The sequence below is a fragment of the Planococcus citri genome, chromosome 5, assembly GCF_950023065.1.
Source record: "Planococcus citri chromosome 5, ihPlaCitr1.1, whole genome shotgun sequence".
In the NCBI taxonomy this organism is placed as follows: domain Eukaryota; kingdom Metazoa; phylum Arthropoda; class Insecta; order Hemiptera; family Pseudococcidae; genus Planococcus; species Planococcus citri.
The window spans coordinates 3,425,131-3,442,085 of NC_088681.1; the positions used below are offsets into that span (position 1 = coordinate 3,425,131).

General features: G+C 33.9%; 1 protein-coding gene across 1 annotated transcript in view; it reads right to left on the reverse strand.

Annotated features, from left to right (window-relative positions):
- LOC135846713 (lachesin-like) overlaps nt 1–16,955 on the reverse strand; it is a 311,535-nt gene that overhangs the window by 69,744 nt on the left and 224,836 nt on the right. The gene's annotated exons all lie outside the window — the stretch shown is intronic.

The following is a 16,955-nucleotide window of genomic DNA, read 5'->3' on the forward strand; positions in this document are numbered from 1 at the left end:
GAAGATGATTTTTATAAAATACTTTCCTCCGCTTGTTTTTTTCTTCTCTTTTCTTCTTCTTATATTCGAATTCCAAGACGAATGTTTTATATTTATAAAAATAATAATGCGCTTCGTCGGTTTATTAAGTAGGGTACCTATTACGTTTTTTTTTGTGTATGTATGCAGTCTTTTTTCCCCATCTTTGCAAAGTTTTCTCGTTTTTTCACGTCTAGTAACGTTGGAATAGTTTAATCAAAGAATTTATGAGTCAACGAAATCAAATTTCCGTAATTTGATTAGTTTTTCCGGGTTGTTTTTTTTTGGCTTTTCAAGTCTCTGCGGAGTAGGTACTATTGAGTAAATGTAAATGTTCAAAAATCGAGTTCGAGAATAACATGATTTTTGTATTGGGTTTTTAATTTATCTAGTCCAGATTCTCGAAAGAGTTTTCAAGATGCATTCTTTAATTTTCTAAAACTGTCTTCCATTTTCATACCTGTAGATGATTATTTGTAAAAAATTAAAGTTTCAGAATGTTAAAACGAATGATATAGTTTCATGCCAAATTATAAAGTGTACTATGTGACCTATCAAAAAAATAATGTTAAAATTATGCCTAAAAAATAAAAAATTTCCATCAGAATTTTTGTTGAACATTCTTGAAGAATTTTGAACGCAACATGAGCCAGGATTTTCAGGATTTTTGAAAAAGTGGCCTATGTGGTTTATCAAAGTGGGATGCGATCTCGACAAAAAATTAAAACTTTTGTCAACATTTTCGAAGAATTTTAAGCCCGGAAACGGGTTATAATTTTTGATATTTTTTGAAAAACATGTCCTGTAATTTTAAAAAGTCGGTTGAAATTTTGGCGAAAAATAAAAATCTCTGTAAAAATTTTTTTTGAGTACTTTTTAAGAATTTTGAGCCGGAAAAATGGGTGACAATTGTTGATATTTTTGCAAACAGCTCATGTGACTTACCAAAATTAATTAAGATTTCGACCAAAAGGCAACAATTTCTATCAAAACTCTTTTTGAGCATTTTTGACAAATTTTTAGTTTGATTTTTGGCAGAAAGCGAGACTTTGACAGTCCTTATTTTACGCATATTTTCGTTTTTTCCACCTTAAAAGGAGTGGGGGTGACCTAGGAAGCTGAAATTTGAATATCATCTCCTTAACTTCAGTTCCCTGCGAAATACTTGAAAAAATGGTTACTAAACGTCTTAATTGGTATGTTGATTCCTCAAACTCTCTTAGCATTTATGAAAGTGGTTTCAGAAAGAAAATATCTACCCTGGACCACATCTTTAGTCTCCAAAAAGAAATTAGTTCAGCCTTCCAGAATAAAGAAAGTGTTGATTCAGTCTTTTTTAATCTTGAAAAGGCATTTGATAAAGCCTGGCGTTATAAAATTCTCCAAAAATTACATTCCATTGGAATTAGAGAACATTTGGCCTACTTTATTCAGAATTTCTTAACAAACCGTACTTTTAGAGTGAGAGTTAACAATATATTATGTACATGCTCAGAATTTTTTGAAATTAAAAATGGAGTCCCCAAGGTTCAGTTCTTAGCACAGTCTTATTTATGCTTTTGATTGATGACATTTCCAATGTTGTTTCTAGATTGATTTCTCTGAGAATCATAGACGTGACTGGAGCTTTTCTGGAGGTAGTGCCAAGATGATGTGTGGGAGACGGGAGAGGGATATTCAATGTTCTCACAAGTTCTAAAACGTCAATATTCATGAAAGTATATCAAAAATATAATTACTTATTTGAAAAATAACACATTCAAAACATTAAAACAATTAAGAAAATAGGTACTTGAAATTTAATCAAAATTGATTATTTAAAGTTTTATTTTGCGATCTTTTTTATTTTTAAAATCAGCGATGACGGACTTCACATTCACATTTTTGGCTAAATCTTGTTCTACATATGGCAGCATCAAATTATCAAGCCTTTCTTGTGACATCCTAACACGTAATTTTGATTTTACACGAGTGAGCTTACAAAAACATCGCTCACGCTCACATGAGCAACTAGTCACCTGAATAACTGTGAATCCTTGTAATAACGTATTAAAGGTTGAAAAAGTAGCACTTCTGTTAAATTCACTCATCCATTTGATCTATTTGATCCAGTTGTCCACAAGGTATCTTGAACTCTTTTTCTGGCTCACAAGTTTGGCAGGTGAATTTTCAACTCTTTAGTTTAGGTGAGGCTAATTCAGCTCCAGGAAGTTATAGTCCAGCAAAATAAGTTCTCCTTAGAAAATATAATATTATTTGTTTCTTGAGAAAAGCGGTTATCTATTCTGGATATTAGAGAATCTAAGAAATAAGGGTAATATGTGCAAATTCTCATTTCCTGTTCTTTACTTTCATATAAGAATTGATTTTCTGGATTTTCATCGATTTTTTTGGATACACGCCTCGTATTTGTATGCATTTCTGGGATTTCAATACCAAGGCTTTCACATGTTTGGACAACCAATCAAAATTTATTTGGAAAACTATCGACATCATTTGGGTCATCTTCGTTTCTCAGTTTAAGTAGTGCACTTCAGAGGAGTTTTACATTATTATATGCTGTGCTGAGATTTGAATCAGAATCTTGGAGAGATTGACTACACTAGTCAGCAAAATTGAATTCAACACTGGCGATACTGTTTCTAAGCATAATGAAATTACTTTTAAAATTTTTCTTTGATAAATTGAAAATTTTGAATTTTACTTTTTGTTAAAGTGAAAAATGAATAGTATTTTTTTTTATTGAGAAATGATAATTGAAAAAGAAACTGGAAAAAGTAGGCAGTGCCAGAACATGCCTGGCATGCCCTGCAGTCACGCCTATGCTGAGAATCTTTGCTGATGATATAAACATTTCCTTTCGTTCAGATAATATTCAACTAGCTCTTCAAGTAATCCAAGAAACCCTTGAAAAAATTGAATCATGGGACAGATTCTAATGGTCTAACCTTCTCTGAGTCAAAAACCCACTGTATACTTTTCACCAAAAAAAATAAGATTCCTCCAGATCTCATTCTCAACTTCAAAGGACACTCTTTTGAATTCAAAACCACTACTAAATTTCTTGGCTTGACTTTTGATATTGGACTCCTCATTTCCTAAAAGTAAAATCAGATATTATGAAACGCCTAAATCTGTTGAAAATAATCAAATTTGATTTTTGAAAATTCACCAAAAATCGAAAAAGGCACTTTGACACTTGAAATTTGGACAGGTGGTAAATTTTTGCCTGATCTTTTGATCTACCTTTGTACTGTTTAACAAATTCGTGCAAGTCCTATGTTGGAACGCAAAATCTGTGATCTCGGCTGACCTGTCAATCAAGAAGGCCGCCATTTTGTAAGTAGGGCCACCTTTTTTTTTAGGACAAGTGCTAGAAATGTTGCTTAGGGCTCCCTCTTTGAGAAAAAAGTTGCAAAACATGAACTGATTTTGATGAGTTACGCGACATTTTTTTCGAGAACTCCTAAAATATTGACCGAATTTTTGAGCCTTAAAATTCTTCAAGTGCTCAATAAAAGTGTCGATGAAAATTTTCCATTTTTTTTCAAAATCATATTCAATGTTGGTTTGTCACATGAAACCTCAAGAGCAGAACGCAGTAAATTTTGTAATTAATCTGCAAATTCAATTTTCATGAATGTGATTTTAAATCAGAGGATTCTGCGCCAGGAGCAGAATGAGATCGATAATACAAGTTTTTTTATGAAATAGATCATAAAAATACGTTTTCCTTATGAGACATGGTTTTTAATCAAGAGGTTACCCACCTATGCTTCGAGATAAAGCTGGGAATATGTTTATCGAACAAAATGTTCTGTGCCAGGAGCAAGATGTGATCGATTAAAATCAGACTTGTGTTCTCCTTCTTGTGGAGAAGTTCTGCGCCAGGAATAAAATGCGATCGATTTCCTTCGAATATGAATGTTTTGTCAGTGTGGTTTAGATTGATATTCTGACCTTAACATCTTTTCTCATCACTAAAAAATTTTTGATTTATTTAATTCATCCAATCCTATATCAAAAAAATGTCTCCAAAGCAAATTTTAAGCTGACAAAGTCGATGTGAGCTATTCTATTTCTGAGATGGTTTTTCGAAAGTTATAGTTCATTATCATCATTATAGTCTGGCATACGACAATAGGAGTTATTGCACCCCCCCCCGCCGATCCTCCGGGACAACTTTTTTCTTAAAGGGGACATCCTAAGGAACATTTTAAAGCAAACTTGCCCGAAAGAAGTTGGCCTTACTTACAAAATGGCGGCCATTTTGATTGACAGGTCAGCCGAAATCGCAGATTTTGCGTTCCAACATAGGACTTGCACGAAATTTTTCAAACTTTACAACGGTAGATCGAAAGATCATGCTAAGATTCATCACCTGTCAAAATTTCAAGTGCTAAAGTGTGTTTTTCGATTTTTGGTGAATTTTTAAAAATCAAATTTTGGCCAAAAATGTGAAAAAAATCAAAATTTTACCAAATTGACCAAGAAAGCTGATATTTGGGATATACCCTATTTTCGACATGCCAAATCGATTGGAAACGGTTTCAACTCGTTTTGAGTAGCTCTGGAGCCTCCAGCAGATTTTGGAAACTCGAAATTCCCACAAAATTCCATCAAACTGGAGTTGTAAAGCTGAAATTTATTCTAAAAACTAATTTCAATACGCTGCGAAGTACTGCATGTGAATTTCAAGTCGTTTTGGAGTCGCCAGCGACTTTTTGAAAATTCCTGAATCCTCCAGCAGATTTTTGAAACTTTAAATTTTCACAAAATTTCATCAAATTGAGATGGAAAGCTAAATTATACTCTAGGTACACTCTAATTTTAACACCCTCTGAAAACGACTTCAGGTTGGTTCAAGTTATTTTAGAGGCTCCAGCGAATTTTTTGAAGATTACTGGAGCTTCCAGTAGATTTTTGAAATTTGAAATTTTTACAACATTGGTGGAGAGTCGAAATTCATTCTTCCAACTAATTTCAATACGCCACGAAGTGGACTGCTGGTGGATTTCAAGTTGTTTTGGAGCCTCCAGCGACTTTTTGAAAGGTTGTATGACGTTTTTTTTGGAAAATTGAAATTTCCTAAATGTAGCTGGAAGCTTCAAAACCATTTGAAACCACCATGTAGTCTGCGAAGTAAATTTCAGCTTGCCAACTCCATTTGATAAATTAATGTTGGGGAAATTTCAAGTTTCAAAAATGTACTGGAGGCTCTAGTGATTTTCAAAAAAGACGCTGGAGGCTCTAAAATGACTTGAACCCACCTGAAGTCGTCTTCAGAGGGGGTTAAAATTGGAGTTTAAAGTAAATTTCTGCTTTCCATCTCCATTTGATGAAATTTTGTGAAAATTTAAAGTTTCAAAAATCTGCTGGAGGCTTCAAGAATTTTCAAAAAGTCGCTGGAGGCTCCGAAACGACTTGAAATTCACCTGCAGTACTTCGTAGCGTATTGAAATTAGTTTTTAGAATAAATGTCAGCTTTTCAACTCCAATTTGATGGAATGTTGTGGGAATTTCGAGTTTCAAAAATCTGCCGGAGGCTCCAGAACTGCTCAAAACGGGTTGAAACCGTTTTCAATCGATTTGGCATGTCGAAAATAGGGTATATCCCAAATTTAAGCTTTCTTGGTCACTTTGGTAAAATTTTGATTTTTTCCTCGTTTTTGGCCTAAATTCAATTTTCAAAAATTCACCAAAAATCGAAAATTGCACTTTAGCACTTGAAATTTTGACAGGTGATAAATTTTTGCATGATCTTTTGATCTACTTTTGTAAAGTTTGAAAAATTTCGTGCAAGTCCTATGTTGAAACGCAAAATTTGCAATTTTGGCTGAACTGTCAATCAAATTGGCCGCCATTTTGTAAATAAGGCCAACTTTTTTTTGGGCAAGTTTGCTTTAAAATGTTTCTTAGGATGTCCCTTTTAAGAAAAAAGTTGTCCCGGAGGATCGGAGGGGGGTGCAATTACTCCCATTGTCATATGCCGGACTATTAGCTGTATTTGAACAACAACGAGCGTTCCTTCAGCCCCCCTTCGCCCTACAAATTTTCAAAAAGTCGTCAAACATCAAAAAATTAAATTATACGACGTGTTATCAAACCATCGAATAAAAAATGACCCTAATTTGATTCGCGGTGAGCCTAAAACTCGTAAAATTTTCACACAGCGTATTTTTCGCGAAAAAAAACAACATATTCGTATAATTTACACAAATCGCCTTCACCGCCGCTAAAAACCTTCAAAAAAGTAACACCGTTTCCATCGCGGATAGCGCTATTAGCGCTTTATAAAGGCACAACACAGCACCAATGATGCAAAATTCAGACGAAAATATTTACTCAAATTAATCCTCGACTGTTGAAATTACCGTAGTAACGCAAAGAAAGACCGAGCGGAACAGAGCTAAAATGCAAGAGGAAAAAAAGAGAAAAGAAAAAAAACGCCTCTAGTACGAGTCGAAAAGGCTAGGGGGCGCGGCGGCGGCGAGCAGAATTTGATATTTATGTAAAATAGGCAGTTGAGCGTTAAAAAAGCGTTACATTGCGGAAGGGCGTGATGGAATTTCATTTTCGCAAATTAGCAGTTTGAGTGGATGGTTATTAGATTTGCCTTTAAATTGCTTAATTTAGGCCAGGAAAAAGATTTTCTCGTCGTTTATCAGAAATCACCTAGCAAAGCGGAAAATAGTCGAGAGAGCGAGACATACGATGATAAATGAATGATAGGAAAAAAAGGGGGCTCGAAAAGAAGAGAGAGAGAAAAAAAAACGAAATAAGTAAAATGTATAACCGCGCGTCGACACTCGTTTATATTCTGTTAGATTATTAAGTTTATGTTCCCATATTGCCGAGTGAGTTAGCACAGCAGTGAGGGGGCCGGAGCCATAGAGAAAAAGAAGTGCGAGTGGTATCTGTTGATGCTATGACACCATCACGAAAGCTGATGCTGGGCTTCGGCTTCGGCTTGAGCACAGCGAACCAAATAAAAACGAAAATTTCTCATCGTGTATAGTGTGGTAAAAAAAGTAAAACCCGACGACGAGTTGCCTAACAACTTGTTCGAATTACAAATTTAATAAAACCGAGCATCGCCGTCGACGTCGTCGTTGCTTTTAAAATTTATATCAAACCGCTTAATATTTTATAAAAGTTTGTTACCGACACCACCATCTCTCTCATAAGGCAGATTACCTCAATTTATTCCACTCTTTCAGTCCACCTAATCTCAATGTCATTTTTCAACAACAAGTGAATTCGTACACTACAAACACAAGTGTACGTTTTCCATCATCGCTCGCTCCTGTAATGGGTAGGAAGGTAGAGTAGATGCTTACGTAAAAGAATGTACGTACTAAGAGGAGGAAGGCAAGCAGTGGAAGAGTATTCCATCGACATACAAACCGAAGCACGTTTCGCCGAACATTACGTGCGGATTTTTCACGATTAATGTTTGCCACACGAATCGAACCGATTTCACGTACTCTCGTATAGGTACCAAAAATACCAAATCGATTCTTCGTACATAAACATTCGACATAGGTAGGTAGGTATGTACTATACGAGTAGTAAGTATTGTACGCCAAATAAAACAATACTATGCTAAGAATATGTAAGCGAGAAATTTATATTTTCTATTTGAACTACGCGCCCTTGTGCCTTCATCCCTCAGTAAACGTCGTGACTCGTGAGCCCGTTGCAAGTTCTAAGGCAAGTTTAAACATAAGCTATACGTCTCACATTGTGTAAACCAAACGGAGAAAACTTTTATGGTTTTACATTGATTCGACTTTTGAACTAACCTATCAACGTTTTCTATCTTCGTTCGGTACAGTACGTTTTATCGTATTTGTCGAAAGTTTCCAAAGTGGAATTTTCCTTCGCTCATTGCGTTCTTGTTGTTGTTGTTGTGATGTTAGTCTTGCAACGTCGTCGTCGTGCATTTTATTCGGACATTCGCTTTTTGTACATATCAAATGCGAAATAATGTACCATTTATGTATGTGTTTTACATGAGTAAGTAAAAGAATATACAGGGTGTCTCATTTTGGAGGGATTTCCGTCAATTGTAGCATAGGAAAGTTATCGAGAGTTCATGCGTGCATGTTTGTCTGATCTCAGAATTGGAAACGTCGAGTTGAGTGATGGGAAATGGGAATTAACCTACTTGAATCAATTTCGATAGCATCTAGCATCCCTACAAATTTGAAAAAAGTTTGATTGGGAACCACCAAAAATGAAAATTTACAAAATTAATGCCAATTCGCCCATCAAGAATAATTCCACTTGAAATTATAACAAAAAAATAATAATTTCAATTTGAGAAATTGAAAAAAAAAAATATTAAATTGAAAGAATTAAAAATTGTTCTCAGGTTGTGTAAAAAGTATGATTTTTGTTCAAAAGTTGGAAAAATTGAAAAAAAAAATTAAAGTCAAGTTGTAAAAATTATGAAAAATACCTATTTTTTGGCTGAAAAAATTGAAATCCTGGTAAAAAAAACATTAGGAAACATATAATATGTTATTTGAGTCCGGACAACTGAGGCAAAGAGTTGGCTCATCACAAAACCGATCAATAGCATACTGTTCCTGGCGCAGAACCCCTCGATCATAAAACACGGTTTCTACCACAGTTAGAAGGAGATTTACAGACCTAGTAAGCTGTTCTGGAGCAAGAATTAGTCCCGAAGACTGTAACCTATGTTTTTAAAAATTCGGTTATGTTGAAATTTTATTGATTTCAAAAAGGACTAGGAAAACTAAGCTGAAACCAACACCTCAGGTTCAAATTTTTCAATTTGAAGCGATTTGGAAGCGTCTAGGTACGCTAATCAATTCACCAATGAATCAATTTGTTCACGAATGATTCACCTAAAATTATTCAATTCGTTCGTGAATCATTCACCAACAAAATAATTGAATGAATCGATTCGTTCGCAAACGAGCCACTTACACGAATCAATTCGTTCGCGAATGATTCACTACAAATTGATCAATTCGTTCGTGAATGATTCATTAAAAATTATTCAATTCGTTCGCGAATAAATTGTCTCACTTGTTCATGGATGATTCATCAAAAATTTATTGAATGGATCGATTCGACCATGATCGAGTCACTTATACGAATGATTTCGTTCGTGACAGATTCACTAAAAATTATTTATTTCGTTCGCGAATGATTCACCTAGAAATCAATCAAATTGTTCAATCACCAATCGCGTCTGTGATTCGCCAACAAATTTATGAATTCATTAATTTACAAATCAACTCGTTCGCGAAAAAGTCGCTTGAACAAATCAATTCGTTCGCGAATGATTCGCCAAAATTGTTTAATTCGTTCGCGAATGATTCACTAAAAATTATTCAATTCGTTTGCGAATGATTCATTAAAAATTATTCAATTTTTTTGCGAACGATTCATCCACAATTGATCAAACCGTTCGTGAATGATTCACTGAAAATTATTCAATTTGTTTGAAAATAAACTATTCAATTCTTTCGTTAATGATTCACCATACTAAATTGTTCAACTCGTTCGCGAATGATTCACTAAAAATTATTCAATTCGTTCCTGAATGATTCATCCATAGTTGATAATTTCGTTCGCGAATGATTCACTGAAAATTATTCAATTCGTTCGCGAATGTTTCATCCACAATTGATCATTTCGTTCGTGAATGATTCACCAAAAATTATTCAATTTGTTCGTGAATGATTCACCTAAAATTATTCAATTCGTAACCGAATGATTCACTAAAAATTATTCAATTCGTTCGCGAATGATTCATTCACAATTGATTATTTCGTTCGTGGATGATTCACGAAAAATTATAATTAAATGAATCGATTCTTTTGCGAACGAGTCACTCTATACAAATCAATTCTCTCGCGAATGATTCATCAAAAATTATTTAAAACGTTCGCAAATGATTCACTAAAAAAATATCCAATTTGTTCACAAATTATTCATAGAAAATCATTCAATTCGTTCGTGAGTAATTCACTTGAAATTATTCAATTCGTATGCGAATGATTCACTAAAAATTATTCAATTCGTTCGCGAATGATTCATCCACAGTTGATTATTTCGTTCGTGGATGATTCACGAAAAATTATAATTAAATGAATCGATTCTTTTGCGAACGAGTCACTCTATACAAATCAATTCTCTCGCGAATGATCCAACAAAAATTATTCAAATCGTTCCCGAATGATTCAACAAAAAAAGTATCAAATTCGTTCGCGAATGATTCATTAAAAATTATTTAAAACGTTCGCGAATGATTCACTAAAAAAATATCCAATTTGGTCACAAATAATTCATAGAAAATCCTTCAATTCGTTCGTGAATGATTTACCTAAACTTATTCAATTCGTTCGCGAATGATTCATCCACCATTAATCATTTCGTTCGTGAATCATTCACTAAAAGTTATTCAATTTGTTTGCAAATAAATTATTTAATTCGTTCGTGAATGATTGACCAACAATTATTCAATTTGTTCGCGAATGATTCATCCACAATTGATCATTTCGTTCGTGAATGATTCACGAAAAATTAATTGAATGAATCGATTCTTTTGCGAACGAGTCACTTCATACAAATCAGTTCGTTCGCGAATGATTCATCAAAAATTAATTAAATCGTTCGCGAATGATTCACCAAAAAAATATCAAATTCGTTCGCAAATGATTCATAAAAAATATCTAATTCGTTCGCGAATGATTCATCTAGCATCATTCAATTCGTTCGTGAATGATTTACCAAAAATTATTCGATTTGTTCGCGAATGATTCACTAAAAATTATTTGATTCGTTTCCGAATGATTAATCCACAATTGATCTTTTCGTTAGCGAATGATTCACGAAAAATTAATTAAATGAATCAATTCTTTTGCAAACGAGTCACTTTATACGAATCAATTCGCTCGCGAGTGATTCATCAATAATTATTTAAATCATTCGCGAATGATTCTCCCAAAAAATATCCAATTTGTTTGCAAATGGTTCATAAAAAATGTCAAATTCGTTCGCGAATGATTCATAAAAAATTATTCAAAGCGTCCTCCAATGATTCGCCAAAGAAATGTCCAATTCCATTTCGCATATGATACATCAAAAATCATTGAATTCTTTCGCGAATAATTCATCAAAAATGGTTCAATTCGTTCGCGAATGATTCATAAAAAATCATTCAATTCGTTCGCGAATGATTTATCGAAAATCATTTAATTCGTTCGCGAATGATTCATAAAAAATTATTTAAAGCGTCCTCGAATGATTCGACAGAGAAATATCCAATTCCATTTCGCAAATGATTCATCGGAAATCATTCAATTCGTTCGCGAATAATTCATAAAAAAATGTCAAATTCGTTCGCGAATGATTCATAAAAATTATTCAAAGCGTCCTCGAATGATTCGCCAAAGAAATATCCAATTCCATTTCGCAAATGATACATCAAAAATCATTCAATTCGTTCGCGAATGATTCATCGAAAATCATTCAATTCGTTCGCGAATGATTCATCAAAAATTATTCAATTCGTTCCCGAATGATTCACTAAAAATTATTTGATTCATTCCTGACTGACTCACCAAAAAATTAATCGAATGGATCGATTCTTTTGCGAACGAGTCACTTTATACGAATCAATTCGTTCGCGAACGATTCATCAAAATTTATTTAATTCGTTCGCGAATGATTCACGAAGAAATAAATCAATGTATTCAATCACTCATCAGTCATAAAAGTGATTCGATTCGATTTTGAACTGATCAATTTCTATGCAAATGTTTCACAAAAAGTGAATCGATTCGTTTTATTCTTCGCTTCATAAACCCAATTAATCGAAATTTTTCCCTGAATAGAAAACTATCGTTACAATTAATATCGAATGCATGGAACTCGTTTTAAATACACGAAATATACAAGTATAATCTCATTAAACTCGTCAAGTAACCTAGCTACATGTTTCGTACGAGTTGAACGTGAGATATAGGTATCTACATATTGTTGCAAAAATCCACAGCAATTATAGGTATCCAACATTTCCACTTATAGTCAAAGAAACGATAACTTCAAAGGCACACACACGAAAGATCAAAAAATGGTTTTCCACTTCACATGCATGCATACAAAATGTAATACACTTACACCGTACATATAAATCGGTTAATATTTTATATGCATTTACTTCTATAAGTCAGTTATAAAAATAAGTACATACTCGACCCTCCAATCCTTCCGCTTACTTCTTGTGATTGAATTTACCGCGACTTGAGCATAAATACGATAAAATGCTTGGTCAACAAATTGACATAATTTGTATTATCGCGCGTATAAAACGTACACGTAACCGCAATTACGACACGCTGGCTGTTTTTATTTTTATGTACGTAAATTCGTATACATATACGAGTAGGTATACCTACACTTTACAGTGTTATACTGTGTACGGCGCAACTATACTCGTAAATGATATGCATAACGGATAAAATACAAAAATAATAAAGAGAAATATAAATGTAAAAATGTAAAAATTAAAATTCATATCATGAAATGAGATTATTCTGCGCTTGTTACACTAAAAAATAAATAAAAAAGATATAGGACGTTTACTTATACATAATCACGCGATTACACGCATTGCTGCACATTCCTCATTTACTTTTTTTTCTACCCTTTTTCTCCCTCGCGCTCTCTCTTTCTCGCAACTTTCGTTCTATAGTGAATTTGCTCCCAAAGTGCTGTACGTTGTTATAATGCATCCAGCATAAAGTTTATAAATCCCAAGATAAATTGAGATTTTTTTGTCTACCCCGAAAAATACGTAGTATATATACGAGTAAACGGCGGCGAGTCGTTTAAAACGTTACATTGACTCGGCAGCTTCAAGAGCTGCTTCGGTAATTGGTAGGTAGGTAGGTAGGTAGGTAGGTGAGCTCGTATTTCTACAAAATTAAGAATATATTGCGAGAGAGGAGAAAAAAAGCTATTAAATTCGTAATTTCCGCGTAAAAATTGCCCAAAATTGTAAACCACGTCGTTGAACCAAAACGAAACGTTTAAGTTGGGTAAAAAAGGAGAAATCTGAAACCGCGGTTAAAAATCTATAAAACTCGGCACTTAAAACGGATTCAAAATGTAAACCAGGTACCGTTTTAATTTTACATCAAAGCTTATCAATTCTCGAGCTGTCCCATTAAACGGCTCTTTCGTCGAATCTATAAAGCTTCGATAAAAAGTATAAATCGAAAAAGCATCGTTTACACAGTCGATGGCGTTCCGAGTAAAGCGTACACCATACTACAGGCGCCACATTGCTAAACTTTTTCACCTCGACACTGACACAGCTTAAAAACCTCCTTCGTTTTTACAGCCCGAGCATTATCCCACTTAAACACAGGAAATTGTCTCGCAATCTTCTTAACATTATCAATATCAACTGAAAACTGCTTTTAAAAGAGGTTTGTCCTTCTCACGTCGCCTCACGTCGCGTCGTATTTTCCTCGCAAAATCAAGACGACGAAAGACGACGACGACGAGAAGTAAAATAAAAATTATAAACTTAGGTTTTTTTTCTATGTACCCTTTCTAAATGGGTACGTAATGTTTGGGTTTTAACGCAGTCCAACCTTAGTGCCGTCATTTTTTCCCTTTTCTTTTACCACGTGTAATTAACGCCGAATTTATTTTAATTATGTCACTTTACAAAGCACTCTCCGTTAAGCTCCGATGAAGAAGTATTTTCGTCGCTCGCCGCCCTCAGCCAAATGAATAATCTGTTTTCAAAGTACCTTAGCGGAAAGCGAATTATGTTTTTTGTAAAGCGAAATAAATTGAAAATTGTTCAAAAAAAAACCACGCCTAAGGAAACGAATTATAAAGGATTTTTTGTAATATTTTTTACTCGATTTTTATACAGTGAATTTTTTTCCTTTTCTTTTACTTCGTGGCTTTCATTATTTACCGAGATGTTTACGAAAATTTAATTTCGTCGCCGAGCAGATTCACAATCTGCCTATAATTACAGATTTAAAAAATAACAATTCGGCTGATTAATTTAATTGATGATCTTTGTAAAAAGGGTTCGCTGATTGACTCGATTTATTTTTTGTATTCTGATTCTTTGGTTTTCGAAATTTTCTTCTGACAAGTTCAAGAATGCAAGTTTAATCCGGAAAAATGAAACTACGTATTATTTATGCTATTTTTTTTCCATTATTTTCGCTCCTTTCTGCCTTTTAATATAGTGTTTATTTTCCTTTTTTTTTTTTTTTTTTTTTTTAAATTTAATATCGATCACTGGATTTTAAAAAGATCGAAAACTGTCTGAAAACTGAACCCCCCCTCTTCCCCGCATACCTTAAAATATATCATTAATGTTAGAACTGGACACTCTCCTTACTTCGAATGCACGTTTTCTTAAAAATTCTGATCCCATTTTTCGGCCCAAAACTTTTAAGTGCCCAAAAAAAATTTTTTAATTTTTAAAAACTGTCAAAAATGATTTTCCGATTCCAAGGTAAGCATTTTCAAAAATTTTCATAAAAAATAATACATTTTTTTCCGAAATTTTAACCCAATGTGATAGTTTACCTTTTTGAAAATTTCAAAACCATGAGCCAACAGCTTTGAACTCAAAATTCTTCAACAATGCTCAAAAACATTTTCATTGAAATTTTTAAATTTTTAAAGAAATTTAAGCCTATTTTGATGCATTTTTGAAAAACTCGGAAAATTGTAACCTAAAGCACCCTAAAATTTCAATTTCAATTCTGGGCAAAAAAATATTCAAAAGTGCTCGAGAAAGTTTTGAAGAAAATTTGTTGAGTTCGTGCCAAAAGATAAGTCGCTAGTGCAAGTCCTATGTTGGAACGCAAAATCTGTGATTTTGGCTGACCTATCAATCAAGAAGGCCTCCATTTTGTAAGTAAGGCTACCTTTTTTTTGAGGACAAGGGCTAGAAATGTTCCTTAGGATTCCCCCTTCAAGAAAAAAGTTGTCCCAGAGGATCGACGGAGAAAGTGAATTTTCAGAATAATTTTTAAAATCATAGTAATCGAAAAAAAATCAATCGTGTCTTGCTCCTGGCGCAGAACTCCCCAATGATGAGACATGGTTTCTAGGAGACGAATCTTCAAATTGATAACCTAATATTTTCATGGTTTGATCAAAAAAATTGTGCTTCTAATCAAGAATGTCCTGAATAAAAAACTTGTCGCTCGGAACCGAATTTCTGATAGCCTGTTCTGATCATCATAAGAAATCAATATCTTGTCACAAAAAACTGACAATCTAATCGCAAAACAAATCAATCACATTTTGCTCCTGGCGCAAAATTCACCAATATATGAAAACACAGTTTTTAAGGAAACCATTTCTGGAATAAACCTACAAAATATGATTATCTTCTCTGATCACCTCCTCTCTCTAAAATCAATGCTTTATTACATAATTCTTAGGATTTAATCACAAATCAAATAGATCGTATCTTGCTCCTGGCGCAGAACTAACTGATCATGAAACACAAATTTTTGGGAGCAAATTTTCACATTGATGCATAAAATCTGACGACCTGGTCTCAAAAAAGAATTGATCACTTCCATGCTCCAGATGCAGAATTCTCAGATCAAAAAACACGTTTCTAGGGAGTGAATTCCCGCGGAGTAATCACTTAAGATCTGATCACCTGTTCTGATCACAATAAATCAAGTGCATCTTGCTCCTGGCGCAGAACTCCTTCATGACAAAAGGCGGTTCTTGGAAAGTTAATTTTCAGATTGATGACACAAAAACTCATGGTTTGAACACAGAAAGTATATCAATTGCATTTTTATGCTTAGCCCAGTCAAATAGCAGAAAAAAATGGGCGAACCCAAACATAATTGCAAACAAAGGTTTTTTGGTGAATATTGTCTAAGGTGGTGTGCTGAACACCATACTAAGAGTCCCCGCCCCTACCCCACGAGCTGACCCCCCCCCCAACAGTGGATCAAAGCCCCCCTCCAAAATCAGGTTTTCATCAGGAACTTCTGAAATATTGAATTTTGAGTAAAATGAGCCCAGTGATCATTTCATCTCCTCCCCAATACCTATCAAATGAGCTATCGACCAACTCCCTAGCCTCAAGGGGGGTGGTGCTATGACCCCTCAAAGTGACGTGATTTCAATAATTTTACATTTTATGATTTGGGACTTGTAACCTGTTCTAATTGTTGAAATGAAGTCAAACTTGGGGAATGAGATTCTTTTGGGAGCTAGAGTTGACTTCTGGAGTGGGGAGGGTCAAAATTGAAAATTATAGAAAAGTAATTTTTTGGAAGGGCATAACATGACCCCAAATAAATGAAAAGGGTCCAAAATCATACCATCGGACAGTACCCTATCTGTGATCAACATATCCAAATTTCAGCTTACACTAGGTCATTCCCACCCAATTTTGTAACAGACATGACGATATGAAAAGTAAAAATCGTCATTAGATAAATTCATTTATAAAGAAAACATGAAAAGTACATGAAACAAATAGACATTACATAAATTTTGCGAATTCGCGTAAGTACATAAAAAAATCATAAGAAAAAGTTCATTGACGAACCAACGAATTGAAAAAGAATGAAGAATGATTCGACAAATTTTCCGAGCATGAAAACAACAAAAAAAAACAAGTGCAGCCAAATATTATTGAGAAAATTCGTGAATGCCTCAAAAAATTGGAAAATTTATTGGATAGGTTTGGAATCACAATTTTGGCCGTTGCATATGCCCCCTGGCTAATTCAAATTTCTCAAAGCAAGCTTAGAGAAAATTGAATTGACCATAGATGAAAATAACAAAATTGTGAAATAACAATAAACAAACAAAAATTACTTAAATTAATTTTATCGCATTCTAAATTAAACAAAACAATAAATTAAAAAAAAAAC